This window comes from Saimiri boliviensis, chromosome 2 (assembly GCF_048565385.1).
Source record: "Saimiri boliviensis isolate mSaiBol1 chromosome 2, mSaiBol1.pri, whole genome shotgun sequence".
In the NCBI taxonomy this organism is placed as follows: Eukaryota; Metazoa; Chordata; class Mammalia; order Primates; family Cebidae; genus Saimiri; species Saimiri boliviensis.
The window spans coordinates 162,670,933-162,690,153 of record NC_133450.1 but is presented as its reverse complement, the minus strand read 5'-3'; the positions used below and the strand labels follow the sequence as shown (position 1 = coordinate 162,690,153).

General features: G+C 35.5%; 1 protein-coding gene across 38 annotated transcripts in view; it reads left to right on the top strand.

Moving 5' to 3' along the window:
• The window catches only part of PTPRD (protein tyrosine phosphatase receptor type D), a 2,307,989-nt gene that overhangs the window by 1,578,842 nt on the left and 709,926 nt on the right, over nt 1-19,221 (top strand). For all 38 annotated transcript variants that reach the window (XM_074394799.1, XM_074394802.1, XM_074394800.1 and 35 more), the window contains one exon: nt 4,511-4,549. The gene's annotated coding sequence lies outside the window, so the exon portion shown is untranslated. The remainder of the gene's footprint in view (nt 1-4,510; nt 4,550-19,221) is intronic.

Genomic DNA, 19,221 nt, shown 5'->3' with positions numbered 1-19,221 from the left:
TGATCGTGATAGACAAGCTTTTTGATGTGCTGTTGCAATCGGTTTGCCAGTATTGTATTGAAGATTTTTGCATCAGACCAATATCATGATGAATTTCAGCCCAGGAATCTCCTGTCTGTAGGCAGTGAAAAGTTGTTTGGAAATGCGGTGGGTGCTCACCCTTTGCGTTGCTCTTGCTGGGAACCGCACTCTGGAATTGTTCCGATTCAGCCATCTTGGATCGTCCCCTTAACTGAGAATCCACTGAATATTTCTTTTGAGTAATATCAAGTGCCACATGTAGCTATGATGTCTCACTTACTGTTGTGATGGTGTTATTTGTGCAGTCTATAGTACTTTACACTGTACAAAGCATTTGTATTCACGTTATCCCACTTATTCCTACCAAAACCCTTAAAGTTGTTTGTATTAGTTCCATTTTACCAATGAAGAAATAAAAATCTGGGATGTTGACATCCCAACATCCCCTAATGTTCAAAGCCAAAGGAAGCTAACAAAATCAAAGCTACCATGTATTATTCTCAGGCTGAGCATTACCTTGAAAAATGCCAGTCATGCCAGCCATGAAATTTCTGCATTTTATTTTCCTTCTATAACAATACACTGTAATTCCAATATTGTTTGCCTTGTTTCTGTGATTGATCTCTATGAACATGTAAAAGCAACTGATTTTTTAGTATTCCAATGTAAATTTTACAGCTACCTTCAGAAAATCATATTACAGTTTCTCCATATTCTATGCACATGTTGCAAAGAAAGAGTATTCAAGTTCTGCAAATTATGTTGACTTCTTTGAAAATCTTAGTGAAGCTCTATACAGCCATGCATCACTTAGCAAGAAGAATAGGTTCTGAGAAATGCATCCTTAGGCAATTTTGTCACTGTGCAAACATCACAGAATGTACTTACAGAATCCTAGATGGATTCTGCACACTTAGGTTATGTGGTATAGCCTATTGTTCTTAGGCTACAGCCTGTATAGAATATTACTGTACTGAATATCATAAGCAACTCTAACACAATGGCCAGTGTCTCTGTGTCTAATGTAACTAAACAAGGAAAAGATACAATAAAAATATGGTACAAAAGATTAAAAATGCTACACCTGCATAGGGCACTTATGATGAATGGAGCTTTCAGGACTGGAAGTTGCTCTAGGTAAATCAACACGTGAGCAGTGAGTAATGTGAAGAACTAGGACAAGGCTGCACGCTACTATAGACTTTATGAAAAGTACACACTTAGGCTATGGCAAATGCATTTTAAAATATTTTCTTTCTTCAGTAATCAATTAATCTTAGCTTACTGTAGGCTAACGTTTCTTTTTATATATTTTTTCACTTCTATTTTTATTTTACTTTACGTTCTGGGATATATGTGCAGAATGTGCAAGTTTGTTACTTAGGTATACATGTGCTATGGTGGTTTGCTACACCTATCAACCTGTTATCTAGGTTTTAAGCCCCACATGCATGATCTGTTTGTCCTAATCTTCTTCCCCCAACCGCCCGCACTCCCCGGCAGACCCCAGTGTGTGATGTTCCCCTCCTTGGGTCCATGTGTTCTTATTGTAAGCTAAGCTTTTTACTTGATAAACATTTTTTGAACTTGTTGACTCTTTTGTAGTAACACTCAGCTTAAAGCACACATTGTACAATTGTACAGAAACATTTCTTTCTATTCTTAATATCTACATTTTTATTATTAAATTTTTTGTGTACTTAAAATATTTTTTTACTAAAAATTGAGATACAAATACAGCCATCAGTCTAGGCCTATACAGGGTAAGAATCATCAGTATCACTGTCTTCTCTATCTACATCTTGTCCCACCAGAAAGTCTTCAAGGGCAATAACACACATGAAGCTGTCATCTCCTGTGATAACAATGCCTTATTTTAGAATACCACCTGAGACCACTTTGTAATTAACATTTTTTTAAATAAAGAGTACACTCTGAAATAACAATATGAAGTATAGCATAATATAGAAAATACACGAACCAGGAACACAGTCATTTGTTATCAAGTATTAATGCCATTTCTTTAATGGCAAAAACTGCAATTACTTTTGCACCAACCTAATATTATGGACCATACATGATTGTACATGCTGTGAGTAATTCATTGTGCTATACATTACAACAGCTACCACATTACTAGGAAATAGGAATTTTTCAGCTTTACTGTAATCTTATGAGACCACTGTCATATGCAGTCTGTTGTTGACTGGCATGTTATGCAGCATATAACTGTACTTCATTTCTAATTTGATTTTTAAGGTGTTTATGTCACAAAAGATGTGTTTATTTAAGAGATGTACTTTAGGAGAAGTGATTTAAAATACTTTTAAATCATTCGACATCCACAGACCTTTGAAGACAATTTAAAGGTTAAACTGGCAGCACATTAGACTAATTGCTAAAATATTATATTTTTACGTGCTACCTACACTGTGAATATTTAAACATCAGCATCAGTCTCTAAAAAAACACAAGAAATAATTAAAATTAGCTTCTGGCTCCGAGAACTCTTTTTCAATCTCATTCTGGTTATTTAGAGGATATACACATCCAAGTAAATACGTCATCTAGCATCCTGACTCTGGGCGCTTTTATCTATTCTGATTCAATGACCTTTTTGTCCACTTCATGACAGCCACTCACTCTCTTAGATATATGCTGGCAAGTCTCAAAATTAGTTGTGTAACTCAGACTTATCCTCTGGCTTCCAGAAACCCTCACCCAACTGAACATTTCCATTTGATTGTCTCACAAGCATTTCAAATATAATATGTCCAAAATGGAATTCTTCTATTCCACTTAAATCTTATTATATTCTCAGTCTTCCCCATCTCAGATGGCAGCACATGCACCCAGTTGTTCGAGCCAGAAACCTGGCCATCATTCTTGGTTCCTTATTTTGTCTTATTCAGTGCCTCAGCCAGCCTTTTCATTGTACCTTCTAACTGTATCATAAATCCATCCCGCATCTTTTACATCAACTGTTAATGTGGTGGTCCAAACCTTCTTAAAAAATTTCACCTCCACTTCCTATCACTGTCTCCTCAGCATAATCTTCACAAGAATACCAACTCCTATTCATTTATTGAATGATTTATCCATGCATTTTATGCTCTACATTAAATGTATATTTCACATCCTTACACTTTTTGAAGGTTTATTAAGGTATAATAATCATACAATATACTGCATGCATTAAAGCATACCATTTGATGAGTTTAGACACAAGTATTTGCCTAGAAATTCTTGAGCACACTCAAGATAACAATCGTATCCATCAGCTCCAAAAGTTTATTTATGGACCTTTAATATCTCCCTCTTCCCTTCCCCTCCCATGTCTGCAGAGCACCACTGATAAGCTTTATGTAACTCAAGATCAGTTACTAATTTCTAGAAATTTACAGAAATGAATTAATGTCTCCACTTGCCTCAGCTGTTCACATAGAGCCCAGGTTAATTTCTTCATTTCCACTCTTTCAAAAAGAAAAAAAAAGTGAACAAGTTTAACAGAAATCATTGAGAAAGTGCCAACATAGGTGCCCGTTTTTTAGAGTTACTTATAAATTATAAAACTCTTGAAACACTACAACACTTTCATGGACTTGTATCTTTCTCACCCTTGATAAAAAATTATATTAATAATAAACTTTCAGGTTTGTTGTTGTTGTTGTGAGACGGAGTCTAGCTCTGTTGCCAGGATGGAGTACAGTGGTGCAGCTTCGGCTCACCACAGCCTCTGCCTCCTGGATTCAAGCGATTCTTCTGCCTCAACATCCTGAGTAGCTGGGACTATAGGTGCCCACCACCACACCTGGCTAATTTTTTTGTATTTTTAGTAGAAACAGGGTTTCACCATGTTGGCCAGTTTGATCTCAAACTCCTGACCTTGTGAACTGCCCACCTCAGCCTCCCAAAGTGTTGGAATTATAGGCGTGAGCCACCATGCCCGGCCTCTTTCTTTCATTTCTAACATTATTATTATAGTCTGGGAGATTTTGTCTTTCTATAATAGAAATTCTATAATGTTGTTTAAAGAAACTCAATGGGCTTTTTTATGTTTACCAAGAAATTAAAATCCTAACAAAGTTTTTCAGTACAAAAAATACTCCCTTTTGTAAGAATTCCTCATAGGCTTTTCTAGCACAATTTTGTTTTTATTTACTGACACTTGATGGTTCTATATGTTATTTCTATCCTACCACATGTTAACTTTGATTAGGGAATACATTTAATATTTGGAAACTATCATTTCTTTTTCCAGGATCATAATATGTTTTGCTCCTTGTTGCTTTAAAAGGAAGACTTTATAAATTGCTTTTTTACAACAATAAGTGTGAAAGGAAAAGTCAAAATACAAACAATTTTACTTTTTGTTGGAAATTGACATTTCCACTAGCTAAGTAATATAAACATGCATCACCTAAACGAGCAATATTTTAATAGCATCGTTTTCACATTTTAATTGTTGTCACATTTCTTCTTTGTTTAGGGAGACGTCTGGAGAACACCTGTGGGATCTAAAGAACAAGTAAGATTTAAAGCATGCTGGGTTGTGTGCCTGACTTTCAAATTTTCTTTATTTTACTGCTTAATAGTGTTTCTTTACTACTGTAGGTTGTAGCTTCTTAGGCAAATTGTTAGACGTTTTATTACGGAGTATAAGGAATAAAAATGAACTTTCAACACTTTCAAGTTATTTGGGGTCTTAAAAATATATATTTTTTTCTGTATGTAGTAAGTAGACATAAAGACATTATGTCTTTATGGACGTACATGGAGTGAAATTTCAAGTCTTAAATAATGGGTATGCTTTTATGCAGAAGAGCAAATATAAATCTATAGACTGAATTTTTACAAGATAATTTTTCTAAGATATATACTGTTTTATTTAATCATTTAGTGTGACCTCTAGCCTATCAGTGGAGTAGGTCAGTGAGCAGTGAGTGGTTGATTCATTTTCCCAAACTCCACCTCATGTGGAACCATGATTTTGTTAACACCAGAGAGAATGAATAATACAATAACCACTCAGTATTGGAATGAGATGTGTTGGGATAGTTATGAGAGAAACTTCAGTTAATGGAGTGGGAAAGAGAAAGTATGAAGTGCAGTCATAATGAAAGCAACTAAGTAAGGGAAGAACTGAAAATAATAAAGAAAGAAGACAGATATTCGAAGAAGAAAAATAGCGTAAACAAATAGATTACATATACTTGGGCTTCACTGTAAATATTTAGAAGAAAGAAAAGAGAGGTGGAACAAATAAGTAGAAAGCAGAGATTGGAAACTAAATATAGAGACAGGATATGTAATAAATAGTGCTTAAGAGAAAGGGAAAGAAACGAGTAGTAAAAGTAGAAGAAATTTCCATTTAAAATTTTTGCATTTTCACTTATTTAACAATTTAAGTAATTTAAACTACAGCTTGAATGGTTTATAAATGGAAGCACTGAATATTTTTATCTATTTCATTGAAAAAGAAAAAAAATCTAGTCATCATGCAATTATTCAATGTTTCTGAGAATCTTGCTTTATGCTCAATTTAAGCCATGTTTAAATGAAGAAAATGTTTCTTGATTTATTTCAAGTTTTCTTACTAGTGTTCTAAACTTTCTATATTTATGAAATCACTTGATTCTAAAAAAGGGAAAATCGTGCATTTAAGGAGGTGAAATAAATCATTAAAATGTATTTCTACTCTGCAGAAAGCATATGTTAAACAATTCATATTTACAGTTAGAATGGTTCGAATTACTCCTGCGTTCAAAGACACAAAGCCCTAGAATTACCCTCTAGTTATCCTGTAATTGCTATTTGCTGGCAAAGGAAAGGTTAACAATGGTACTGATCTCAACAGTAATACACAGGTTTACCAAGGAACCTGGAGAATTGAGTTTTTCTATCCAAAGAATAAATCATAAAATTCAGCAAGATAACCTTTCTTTTCATTGACATAAGGATAAGTAAAATTATCTTTTTAGCAGCGCTTGGGAAAGTATGGCTCCAAGTTTATGGTTAGTGCTGTTGTTCATTGGTTTTGGTGGCTACTATGTATTAATTATTTATAATTACAACAAAGGGACTCTTACTAATAGTCGCAGTGTCTTGGAGAAAATACTTTGGTTATTTATGGTCCATTATATATATAATACCGTCACTACTAGGCCACCATACATTGTTATTTGTAACCATAGAGTAGATCTCAGTGGGGGCACAGTAGAAAACGTCCATTGACTCTGAATCCAAAATACTGGGTAAAATCCCAGCACCACCATTAAGAGCCACTTTATATCCCGCTCCTCAACATTTTCATGTTTAAAATGAGAAGAATACTATCTACTGATGGGATTGCTATGGCATTTGAGCAAGTTGTCAATCTGAAAGTACTTTGAACTTGGTCAACATTGCTGGATGACGTAACTTGGGAGTCTTGGGTTCTAGCTCCCTGCAGACTCCTGTCCCAAATCCCATGAAGCTACCCAGATGACTTTGCAAAGATGGCTATAGGTGTTTGTACTTGTGATTCAACATTAGCATTTTTTAAGTCATTTAGGGGGTGGGTCAAACAACCATTTAAGAAGCTTTAGTTACCAGCCTCATTGCTCTGGATCTGGAGTGGGGCCTCAAAAATCACCTGCTGTGGGAGCCTTACATTTCTTTAATGGAGTAAAACCAGGACCATATCCCCCATTTTAACCAGTACTGGGCTGGTTGGTTTTACATATATTCTCTCAAATCAATCATGTGAGGAATATCTGTTTGGCCCCATCTTTAGATGATTCTTATAAAGGCTTAGTAACATGACTGAGGAACACAAACAGAAAAGAGAAAGAACTGGAATTGGAACCCAGAGCTCATTCCATAGCCCATGTATATTACAAATATATTTTACTGCCTTCCTCAGTGAAATGTAGTATTTTTAATGCAACTATTTTGGGGGAAATTAGCACAGTAATTTTATTCACATTGGTATGGAGGCAGTCTCAGAGTTGTGCCTTGGGCAAGCCCTGTGGGAAAGCATTAGTAAGCATTTTTTTTTTTTAAATGCTGCAACTCTTTCCTTTTTTGGCAGTTAAAAGCAAATTCCTCAAGCCCTTCTGCTTGTGCTTTAAGGCCCAATTCTTTCACATTCCTATAATCATTTAGCAGAGGGAAGACCCAATTCTACTTTCTTTCTACTTATTGGCATTCTTCACCTCCATAACAACAAAACAGTCTTCTCTTTTTTGTGCCCCTGATTTTCTGCTTATGGTGTAAAATTGGTAGTTTATCTAAGTTGATCTAAGTATACTTGTTGAAGTCAGCAAGGAGGGTAATTATTATATCCAAACGTACTTTGAACAGTCCTTTTGAAGCTCCATTCTCTTCATCTTCTTTAAGTGAAAGTAAGTTATTAGAAAGAAATGAAAATAAATGTTTTGGTTACAACAAAGTGGTCTCGATCCAGACCCCACCCAAGAAAGTGTTGTTGGATCTCACGAAAGAAAGAATTCAGGGCAAATCCATAGAGTAAAGCAAAAGCAAGTCTATTAGGAAAGTGAAGAAATAAAAGAATGGCTACTGCATAGACAGAGCAGCCACATGGGTTATTTCTTGATGATATGCTAAACAAAGAGTGGATTATTCATGCCTCCCCTTTTTAGAACATGTAGGATAACTTCATGCCATTGCTATGGCATTTGTAAACTGTCAAGGCACTGGTGGAAGTGTAGCAGTGAGGATGACCTGAGGTCACTCTTGTGGCCATCTTGGTTTTGGTGGACTTTAGCTGGCTTCTTTACTGCAAACTGTTTTTACCAGCAAGGTCTTTACGACTTGTATCTTGTGGTGATCTCCTATCTCATCCTGTGACTTAGAATGCCTTAACCATCTGGGAAAGCAGGCCAGTAGGTCTCAGCCTCGTTTTATCCAGCCCCCATTCAAGATGGAGTTTCTCTAGTTTAAACGCCTCTGACACGTTCATGATTGATGGAATGTTTAATTTTTAAAAAGCTATCTGGTTAATTTAGTTAAAATAAACCTGGCTTATTCTTTTTTAGACAAATCGATTTTAAATAGTTACAATACTTTTTTAAATCCATAAGTAATTCTCATTCTACTCATTTATACACATATATACTCACATGTCCACCTACTTACCTAAACACACACTTATAAATAGCAAAATCTTTTATCTCTTTTCAATGAAATAAATATTGTATTCTATATTTAGAATAAATAATGTTGAAAAAGTGATTTTGGAGAAAGGTGGAAATGACTGAGTCTTAAATGTGTCCTGTATAATCGACACCTTTCTAAACATCATGTTTTAAGTAGTCATCTTACTTCAGACATTAGAGACTCAATGTGTTTAGAAATACATTTTCGTCATGTTCATATACAATATAGATTTCTCCTTCCTCAGATTGTCTCCTGTGTAAACATACTGCTTGATAAAGATGACAGTCAAGTTAACTTGATTGCTGGGCAGCTGTATTGTTATTACCATAAATAAACACACATATTTCCTCTTTAGATTATTCCTGGTAAGGAATCTCTAGACAAACACAATGATTTCCCTGGATTGACTGTGATCTTATCACTCTAGGCAATCACATATGTATCGTTCATATTAATACTTTTACAAAACTGGATTTAATATGTAGAAAAGTTCAGAGGAAAAAGGTATACTATAAGGTAGCATTTTTAAGCACATGACTGAAAGAAAAAATATTACTGACAAATATTTGGAGACTTATACAATCGAAGGAATACACTTTACACAACATAAGCACATTTCTGTTCAGATTATGAGAACGAAAGATCATGGCAAAGTTTTATTCAAAGATATCAGCTTCGCTCATGAGAAATTCAAATGCGTCCAGGTTGAAAAAAAAATGAGATTATAGTATAGACCAAACAGTTATTTATTTTACTCTTTAATTCCAAACACAGGTATCATTCCTCTCTGAGTATTACTTCAAGCTTATGATTTACTTATTATGGAAAAATGTTTGTTATCTACAACAAGTACTGATAATAAAAATCAGAAGGTATCAAGAAGACAAAAATGCAGCAGCCATGGGTTCAAGAGTGAGGGAGCACTCAGAGTCCCGTCTCACACTGAGATTGGGTAAACTGCAAGATGCACCAAACCAAAGATCCATTTTATCTGGGAACCCCAGCTTGCCACTGATACTTCAGGCCACTAGAGGCCCTTTTGTGAAGGAAATAAATGGTTTAATTAGTGGGACCCTAAGGATTGAACCAATGTTAACCATGGCACCTTCACCACCCCTGGAAAAAACAGTGGATATATCCCCAAACCTGTTATACCTAAGTATTCCCTGAATTTTGAGTCCACTTGGGTACTTGGATCGGGCAGAGTTGCTTCTGCCTACAGTGCCTGTACCGTTGGTCATTATAGTTAATTAACTGCCCTCCAATGCTGCCTGCAATGCAGCAGGGAAAGACAGAGAAGCAGGCCTGGAGAATTGTTGCTTTTGTCCTCTGGGGCAGTAAAAAAAACAAAAAAACAAAAAAACTATTTGCTAAACACAGACTGTTACCAAACATAGAAGTAAGGTTCCTCCCATATTTGAAGTCTATTATTAGTTCTGCCTTGTGAGTGATTGCTTTTTTGCTATCATCAATGATCAATGATAGGACACAACAATGTCAGTGCAGCATTCTGGGGCATTTCCATGGCACATTTATTTTGCCCATCACCTTGAGAGTGGTTTCCAAGATTAATTCTAGTGTCAGTGGCCTCATATATTAATTACTGCTTCAGAAAGGCTTCATCTGAGTTTAGTCATTCTTTTGTTACTTTGATGTAAACCCCCAATGCTTCAGATATTGAAAAAAAACAAAAAGCCTAAGAACTAGCAAGAGTGTTCAAATAGCATTGCCGCTTTAAAAAAAAATACCCATGCTATCTGCATCCCCCATTTTAACTTCTTTTCTTTCTGCCCGTTAGTGTCATCTGTTGTGTTTAATGTTTTCATTCAAAAAATTTAGACACTCAAATTTTGCTGAAAATTTCACCTAAGACTGTGACCAACCATCTGGTATAAATTGGATATAGATTTCTAGAGATGTAGGCCAGTGGATAGTGAATACAAAGGCAAGTCACAGATTTTCTTTTAGCATTGCTGAGTTTTGTGAAGTTTTATCTCTGCCTGATGTTACAGGATATAGTGGCAAGAATATACACCCTCGTATGGCAGAAAATAGCAATTTCTTATCCTGGATGGCAGAATGGCAAAAATACATGCATATGGCATCAAACTTTAATTGATAGAACTTGATAAAAAATTTCAATACTATTCTGTAAATCTCCTTCAAAGTCTGTTTCATTCTCACATCTACTTAAAGTAGAACAGTCGTTAGACATCGTAAATAGTTTTCCCTGTCTGCGTGTGAAAGGAACCATCTTACCCATTTGATATTTTTAGCCACTTTTACCACCTATGAATTTGCCTGCATGATTCCCTATTGTGCATGGATTTCTGGCTTCTGCAGTCATCTTAAATACTGTGAATAATGGTTGGCTCGTGGTCCTCAGTCAGTGTTTATTAACCACGTATGTATTGGGCAGGTTTGTTAGTGTTCTGTGATACGTAAGAAACTCAGCAGCTTAATACAAAATTTATTTTTTATCTCTCACTTTAAGGTAGGAAATGTCATAGTTGGGTCCTCTGCAAGAATGCAACGAGTGTGTCAACAAGGGCTTGGTTCTCATCTGGAGGCTTGACTGGTGATGGATTCACTTCCATGTACTCAAGTTGTTTGCTGAATTCATTTTCTGTGGCTGTAAGACTGAAGGCTTTGGCTTTGGCTGTTGGCTAGAGGCTTCTCTCAGCTCCAGGAGCTGCCTGAAGTTCCTTGACTGTAGCTTTTTCCATAAGCCCTCTCACAATATGGCAGCTTGCTTCCTTAAAACCAGCAAGGGAAAGGGGCATCTTCTATTATTACCAGTCTGATAGCAAGGTGGAAATTGATATAATGATTCATAATCAAGAGAGTAAAATCCTATCATCTTTCCCAAGTTATGCTGGTTAAAAACATGTCACAGGTCCTGCCCACATTCAGTGGGGCAGGATTATACAATCTGGACACCAGGAGAAAGAGACCACAGGAAAGACCTTAGAGTCTCTTTGCCACAACAGATACCATCAAAAGAACCAGTGCCAGGGTCTTCCCTGAAACCCCAACTTTGAACTAGAATTGAAAATCACATTAGAGAAAGAACATGTTAGTATGGTCTCACTAAGGAAAATGTAAAATATTTGTTAAAACAGCTGTAGGGTGTAGAGTTATCACTATACTAGTTTACTAAAGTACCACTGAAGTACAATGGGCATTTCACATTGTAAAAGATAGAATCTTGAGGGAATAGGGATGTGTTCGTAGCTACTCTGGCAGCGAATAGCATGTGACCCTCTTTCTTTGCTGAGTGCATTCTGAGTCTCTGGCCTTTGAATGACACTGTTTGTTCTTCATGCACACCTTGCATCTCTACTATTGTTTGGCCCATAACAACCACAGAGGTGATTATATTCTACGTAATTACATGCTGCAATTAATATGTATTTTACCATATATTTATCCATAGGTCTGTTTTTTCAAATTACTGCTTAATTCTATGATATTTAAATGAAAAGCTCCAGGCTTACTAGTCTTCCAGGATGTGAGAATAATAGATGAATAAGCTATTTCCCCCCAAAAAAACAATATGTTGGTATGTATGACCATGTAACCTAGGGGAAGCTACAGTTGATGATTCCTGAAAAAACTCCCCACTTCTGTATCTTCCTGGAGTTCAAAAACAGATGCTATTTCTGAGCACCCCTACACACTACAATTGGCACTCTCTACTTAGGAGACACGATCTCTAAGGTAACCAGGATGCACATGTCATACCAATTTTAACTAGGGCAGTCTAAATTATGAGCATGCTGCATAGGAACCCTAGGGCAAAGGAAATGTTTTCTGTACTGAAATAATCAATATTCATCATTAACTTTTAAAAATAATTATATTTATTCACACTAACTCTCACTAGGGATACCCTTGGTGGCTGTCATGCAATAAGCACATGATATTTGTCTGCAGATCACTAGCCCATCTGACATAATAATCACATGACAATCCAGGGCATGTTTATCAGTCAAGCTCTTGTCAGCAACTGACGCCACACTCGAAAGGAGCGTTCTTAATAGAGGAGAGCTTAATATATTGACTGTTTACAGAGGATGGACAGAGTGAAGGATCGAGGATCATCCTGGGCTAACTGGAAGCTACTTCCACACCTTGGCTTGATGAAGTTATCAGAACCCAGAAAGACTTGTACTGTTGAAGACGGCCACCAATAAGAACCTAACCTCAAGTAAAGAAAACCAACATGTGATAGCATGTGCACTGGCAGATAGCCAGGGAAATAAATAACACATATCCTCTTTCCTTCTGTCTTCTAATATTCTGCTGGTATTTCCCATTACCTGAACTAACAGGAAACCACAAAGCAATAGAGCCTAGTTGATGCAGTCAATAAATATTGAACTCACCAGGCACAGAGCAGGGGATGAAAGGTGTTAGTGGAAGATCCTGTATTCCACTCAGTATCAATGTGCATCAGTAACTCAGAAAGTCTTAGGGATAATTTTGTCCCATTTGTATTAAAATTCTAACATTTTTTCAGTCTGATTTCTATCCATTGTGTCTTTCTTTTATGCTTGGAAAATACCGGTCAAAGATATGCTGAATCTGTTACTCTCTAACATTGTTTTAGGAAGTCCATCAACCATCTACTGCATTTGTTCAGATTTTGACATCTTTTCAGAAATCTGGGACTTCTAGGAGGAATTGCGGAAATCTTGAATGACTTTCTAACCATTCACAATTGGAGTCTCCCCTATGGCAATTCATAAGAATTTCCATCTTTGTGCAGGCTGGTCATGTTTAGGACATTTCTGTAACTCCAAGTCTCTTTAAAAGGAAGGCCCAAAAGAACTATAGGAGCAAGAAAGTACTCAGGATCCCTCCATAGAGGCCCCAAGGCAAACTAAAATTCTCAAGTAAACCTGCAATTTCAAGAACTCCTTGAAAGCAGGCTAGCCAAAATCTAGAGAGGATTTATGAAGATTACTATAAATTATAGCTGATTATCTAGTATTTTTGCCATCTGTCCTTATACTCATTATATGGCCAAAGCATCCAAAAAAATCTTTATGCCTAGATGTGAGCTAGAATATTTCCAAATTGGCACATACATCACAGAATGAAATCCTTTCGTTTTATCCACAGATACACCAATATCTACTACATCTAAATTATATTAACTTAACACAAATCACCATTCTACTTGTTTCTTATTTCTAAGCACTCATACAAATTTTTACAGATCTTTCCAATTTTTTTGTCTCCATACCAACTGGCTTCTTATCTTCATATAGTTTTCCTCCTTTCTAGTTTTAAATTAAAATAACTGCTAAAAACCACCATGGCACACATTTACCTATGTAACAAACCAGCACATCCTGCACAAGTACCCTGGAACTTAAAATAAAACTTTAAATAGCCAAAGGTGACTGCCCCTGAGAAAAAATAAAAATAATAATTAAAAAAAAAAAAAACAAAAAAACGCTGACATTTGTGCATCCGTGAAGCCTTTAGACATTACCTTTGGAATTGCAAGACCTCTAAAACCCAATCTTTCAATTCTGTTGGGGTTAAGTCTAGCCTTTGTATGACTTGGAACTAGTCAACCTTTATTAATTCTCAATTAATTCTCAATTTCTTGTCCTTAAGCATATCATATCCCTGGTAATTTTTGTTAAGATTTTGATTTTGTGTATATAAAGTACACTATAAATATCAAACAAAATATTGATGTAAATAATGGGGAAAATTCCTAAATAAAATTTGAGGTGAATGAGAGAATGATTTGTACTTTTAGAGCCAGGTCTGCTCTTTTTATACATACATTAGTTTGATCATATGGATTTTGTCGTTATTATTTGTTTTGTCTTTCAAATATATTTCATCTGAAGCTGCTATGCCAAACACTAATTTGGTTCTTCATTTAATTGTAGTTATATGATGTCAGATTTTCCCAAAAAGCTCAATGTTATAAAATTTATCTTCAGCAGAATTGTCTTTATGCTTTACCGGACATGCTTCCTCAATTAGTATTACAATTAAAGAGGGGAACAACACAGGATTTTACAAAGGTTCTCAGAAAGTAGTTACAGTAACAGAGTATATTTAAATCATACCACCAGCAAATCCCAGTAATTACTAAAAAGACTAATTAAATATATTTGCCAAATGCCAAAAATTATATTAAATAGCAGTTGAAATATTTTAACCCACAATTTCACTGTTCGATTTTTTTGTACTTCCTTTCTTGCATCAAAAAGTAAGGTCAACAGTATAATAGGTGCAAAGTTCACTCCATCTTTTTTTCCGTAGAATGCATTTTCACTAATTAATGAAGGGGAGAAGGCCTGTGTTACCTAATAAACCGTCATGGACTGTGGGTTTTTCATCTAGAACATAGGATAAATAAACATCCTAAAAGTTAAAAACATGAAAAGCCATCATCTTGTAATCTTATCTTTCTTCATCAGTTTTTGTGTCTGCTTTTCTAAAGCAGATTTTCTTTCAATTTCTGACTTTTATTTTATTTTGATACTGAGTCTGGCTCCATGGCTCAGGCTGGAGTGCAGTGGCACAATCTCGGCTCGCTCATCCTGTCTCCCAGGTTCAAGCAACTTTCCTGCCTCAGCCTCACGAGTAACTGGGACAGCAAGTGCGCGCCACCATGCCCAGCGAATTTTTTATAGTTTTAGTAGCGACAGGGTTTCACCGTATTGGCCAGGCTGGTCTTGAATTCCTTACCTCGTGGATTCACCGGCCTTGGCCTCCCAAAGTGCTGGGATTACAGGTGTGAGCCACTGCGTCCGGTCCTGTGTGATTTTTTAAATGATACTTGTTTACTATTGTTTAAAGTAATTATAATTAACCTTCTCTCCCATGACTTTGGATAAGAAATTTTTCCCAGAGGTTAGTAAGAACACAACAGCTTCCCCAGCAAAGAGAATCTCTCCAGTCCTTCTGTAAAAAGGAGCATGTGTGTTTATATAACTGGGTCCCTTTGTTTAAATGGATAGATTTGTGTTTATGGAACAAACACTCAAGTCCTACCTGCAATTTTTACACTGCTTGCAAGACGATTCTGAAATATAGACTACTGAGTGTCTTATTACTGCTTAGAGCCAAGCTTTTTAAACAGAGCAAAGCTCTTTATGAACTGATTCCTTCCTGTTTGTAGCCTCCTCTCTCTACCTATTCTATCCCAACTTCCATGCCTCTGTGTGTGTATTAACACTATGAAATTCCTCATATTGCTCCCCCAAAGCCTGGATTATTTCATGGTACTGTGACTTTCATATGCATCTTATTCAGTGAATCCTGCAGCATACTGAATAAACTTCTAATATCTCTTACTCTATTATAATAACATGTTTATATGTGTATACTTTCTAAACCATGGAGAACAATTTGAGGGTAGGGACTGCACCTGGTTCTTCATTGGGCAAAAACAAAACAAAACAAAACAAAACAAAACAAATCCAGAAGGTGTGGTGACACATTCCTGAGGTCCCAGCTATGCTAGAGACTGAAGTGGGAGGATTGTTTGAGCCGAGGAAGGCAAGGTTGCAGTAAGCCATGTTTGCAACACTGCACTCCAACACGGGCAACAGAGCAAAGATCCTGTCTCAAGATAATAATCAATCAATCAGTCATAAAAAATGATTGTTTTTTTATATTACCTGTGGAGTATCTAGCAGACAGTATGCTCCAAATAAATGTTTTTGAGTAAATTTACAGTGCCACAGATAAAGCTTGAGAGGTCTAGAAGGATCCTCCCAATGCAGCTGTAAGAATTTATTGATACTTTATCAAGCAGAGGGAATCAACCTAATAATTCTTACCATAATCACATTGGTATATGTGAGAAAATGGGTGAACATTTGGGTCAGTTGATAGGATGTGAATCTTTTTGTTTCTAGTCTGAAATGAAAGAGATTACATCACTGTCTGGTCTTAGCGCTAACATTCAATAGTTTTGTAGATTTCAGTTGATTTCTTCTTTAGTCACAGAAAGACATAGTCCCTGAATGCAAAACTATGCTTCATTTCTGTCACAGAGAGAAAAAAATACCATCTATTTGCCAATTCAGTTATAACTTAACATTTAAAATTGTTGGAAATACAATTAGTAAAAAGAACATAAAAGCCATATTGATTTAATGTTTTTATTGTAACCAGATTATGTCAAAAGGGAACCATAACTGCCCTTATGCATGCCACAGACTCCTTGTAGATTTGGTATATTTTCCGCCTTTCAACAATAATGCTGCGTTCTCAAAGGGAGAGTCTAGTAAATATGTATTTTAAGTTAATTGGTGTCCTCTTTATCCAACAGCATGCTAAATGAGGGCAGGGCAAGAACATGTGTTTACGTATGTGTAATACATTCTATACACACACATTACACACCTGTATACACAAGGACATAGTATACCTACATTACATTTCCCCACTGTGGGAGAATGCATAGGTTAATATATGTGATGACAATGGTTTCAAAGAAATTATATGGTGTAAATAAAATAAAATAAATTTTAAAAAACAACTATTTTAAAAGAAAATAAATAAAACTTAGGTAGTTGGGAAAAAAAGAAACTTCAACCAAAGGTTTATTCTTGTATATTTTTCTTGTACATTTTTTGGCCACTTACATATTAGTATAATAGTTATTTTATATCCTTTTTATAAACAAGGAATATTAAATGACATGATTTGGTGGAGATGTTTCTTTTTGTTGGTCTAAACACTCAGCTTTTATGTTATCTAATACCCAGCCCCAAACCTAATAAATATGTATTTTAAGTTAATTGGTATAATTTAAGTAATTTACTGGCACATTGCCAGTAAAACCATACTGTGTTTTATTCTTGAGTGTCTCATTCAGATTGAATCCAACCTTATATTATGTATGTATTAAGAAATATTTTTGTCCGAACAGAACTCTGGTATTAGAAGTTAATTATAACACCAGATCTCGTATTAACACAAATCTCATGATCAACATGTGTTTAAATATAGCCTAGTCTTCAGGAGAAACACGGCATATGGACCTCAGAGGGTATCTCTGCTGCTTTCAAAAACACTTCTAAAATAGCAGTTAAGAAATTTTAAAAACAATAGTACAAAGACACATTAAACAGGAAGAAGTAAAATTGGTTGAGAGATGTCAACAAAGTTTTGGAAGATGGAAAATAGATAACTTGGCAAAGTGGAGAAATCTGAAGCTCATGTGTCAACAGCTTAGGTGACAGTGACAAGTGTGCCACCTCACCCTTCCCCCTCTGAAAACCTGGAAAGGCTCAGGACTTGGATGTACCAGTATAGAAAACTAATAAAAAAAAGATCTTAACACTGAAAATAGGGGGGTTGTTAGAAAGTCTCTAAGATAGATATGCTTAGGTCACCAAATTGCTTTCCATGTTTACATGTAGCTATGAGACCATCTTTCCCCCATTCTTACAAGAGATTAGAGGTGTAAAACCTCAGGAAAATTGAACTAAAAAAAGAATATCAAAACAAAGGTGTGCTGAAATGAGGCACTAGTAAGAAACTATATGAAAAAGGACACACATCTATCTTTCCCGGACACAAACTTCTTACTTACAGGGTACGAGAACAAAGACTAAAATCTGAGTATTCTACTTTGGAGAAACATAATGGTGCTTGAGAAAATACCCACATATAATGATATATGGAGGCTGGCATTCTAAAACACTGCTCTCTCATTATCCAGTCACCCTATCATCATAAAACTTCTGAACCAAATAAGCACCTCTACCACACACATACTGACACAGGACTGCCCATAAGAACTTCTTATAGCACAACTCAGATAGTCAAGGATGACCAAATATGTAAGGAACAGATATAACAAAAAAAGAGAACAAAACAAAAAAAGATACAAACCAGAAAGCAGAGTTTTAAAATATTAGGTTTACGAAATTACAATAGGATGTTTCTTCAAAAATAGAATATGCAGAGAAAAATATAAAGATCCTGGGTATTTAAAATATTATAGCAGATAGACAAAATGCAAGAGGAGGGATGAATGATAAACTTGAAAAAACCTAGAAAATGGAACAAAATGATAAAGTGATAATAAGAAAAAAAAATTGAATGAAAGAATGAATCCAAGATGTCCAATATCTAACTAAAATGACTTCTTTAAAAATGACAAGAGAAAGAGATACTTTAAAAATAAAATCTAAGGAATAAAAATAAAGTAGATAAAACAAGAGAAAATCTTCCTAGAACTGAAGGACGTGAGTCATCAGGTTGAAAGGATCCAGTGTTTGCTCAACACATGGATTTTTAAAAAGAACTACTGTGAGGCATGTCATGGTAAAATTACAGAAGAACAAAGCTAAATATTCTAAACCAAAAGGTGTAGACAGCAGGGAGGGCAGTGGTAATCCCAGGACATATCACAGGAAATGGGAATAAGGATGAAATTGTAGTTCTCAAAATAGCATTGAATACCTGTATGCTAGAAGAGAGAAACCTCAAGAAGAGAAATAATTTTCAGCTTAGAACTCCACATCCAAACTGTCAGTAAAGCATGAAGGTATAATCAGGTAATTTCAGACAGGCAAAGTATTTTAAAAATCACTTCCTATCTAATCTTTCATAAGAAACAACTGGAAGTTATGCTTAAGCAACCTTTGGGGGTATAAACCACAAAAAAAAAAAAAAAAAAAAAAAAAAAAGGATCCAAAGAGCAGGAGGTCAAACACAGGAGAAGGGTAAAGGGAATTTCCAGAAAAATAGCTATACATAGGCATCTAAGGCTACAAGTTCAGATGGATGTAGGAAGGTAAAGGCATGTTGATTTCTGAGAAAGGACTGGAATTGATGGAAAGTTTGTAGCTGTTTTGGAGTGACGAGAAAGAAATATTGATAGGCTTGTATTCTATCTATTGAAGTGTTTTAGAAAAAAGCAATAGGGCCAAGCATATAAAAAAACTAAGTATATTTTAAAAATTCATCAGGGACTTGTATTGAAGGTATAGTGGTACAAAAAATACGTTATTTTCTTTTAGGTTTTATTAATTTTAGAGGCTT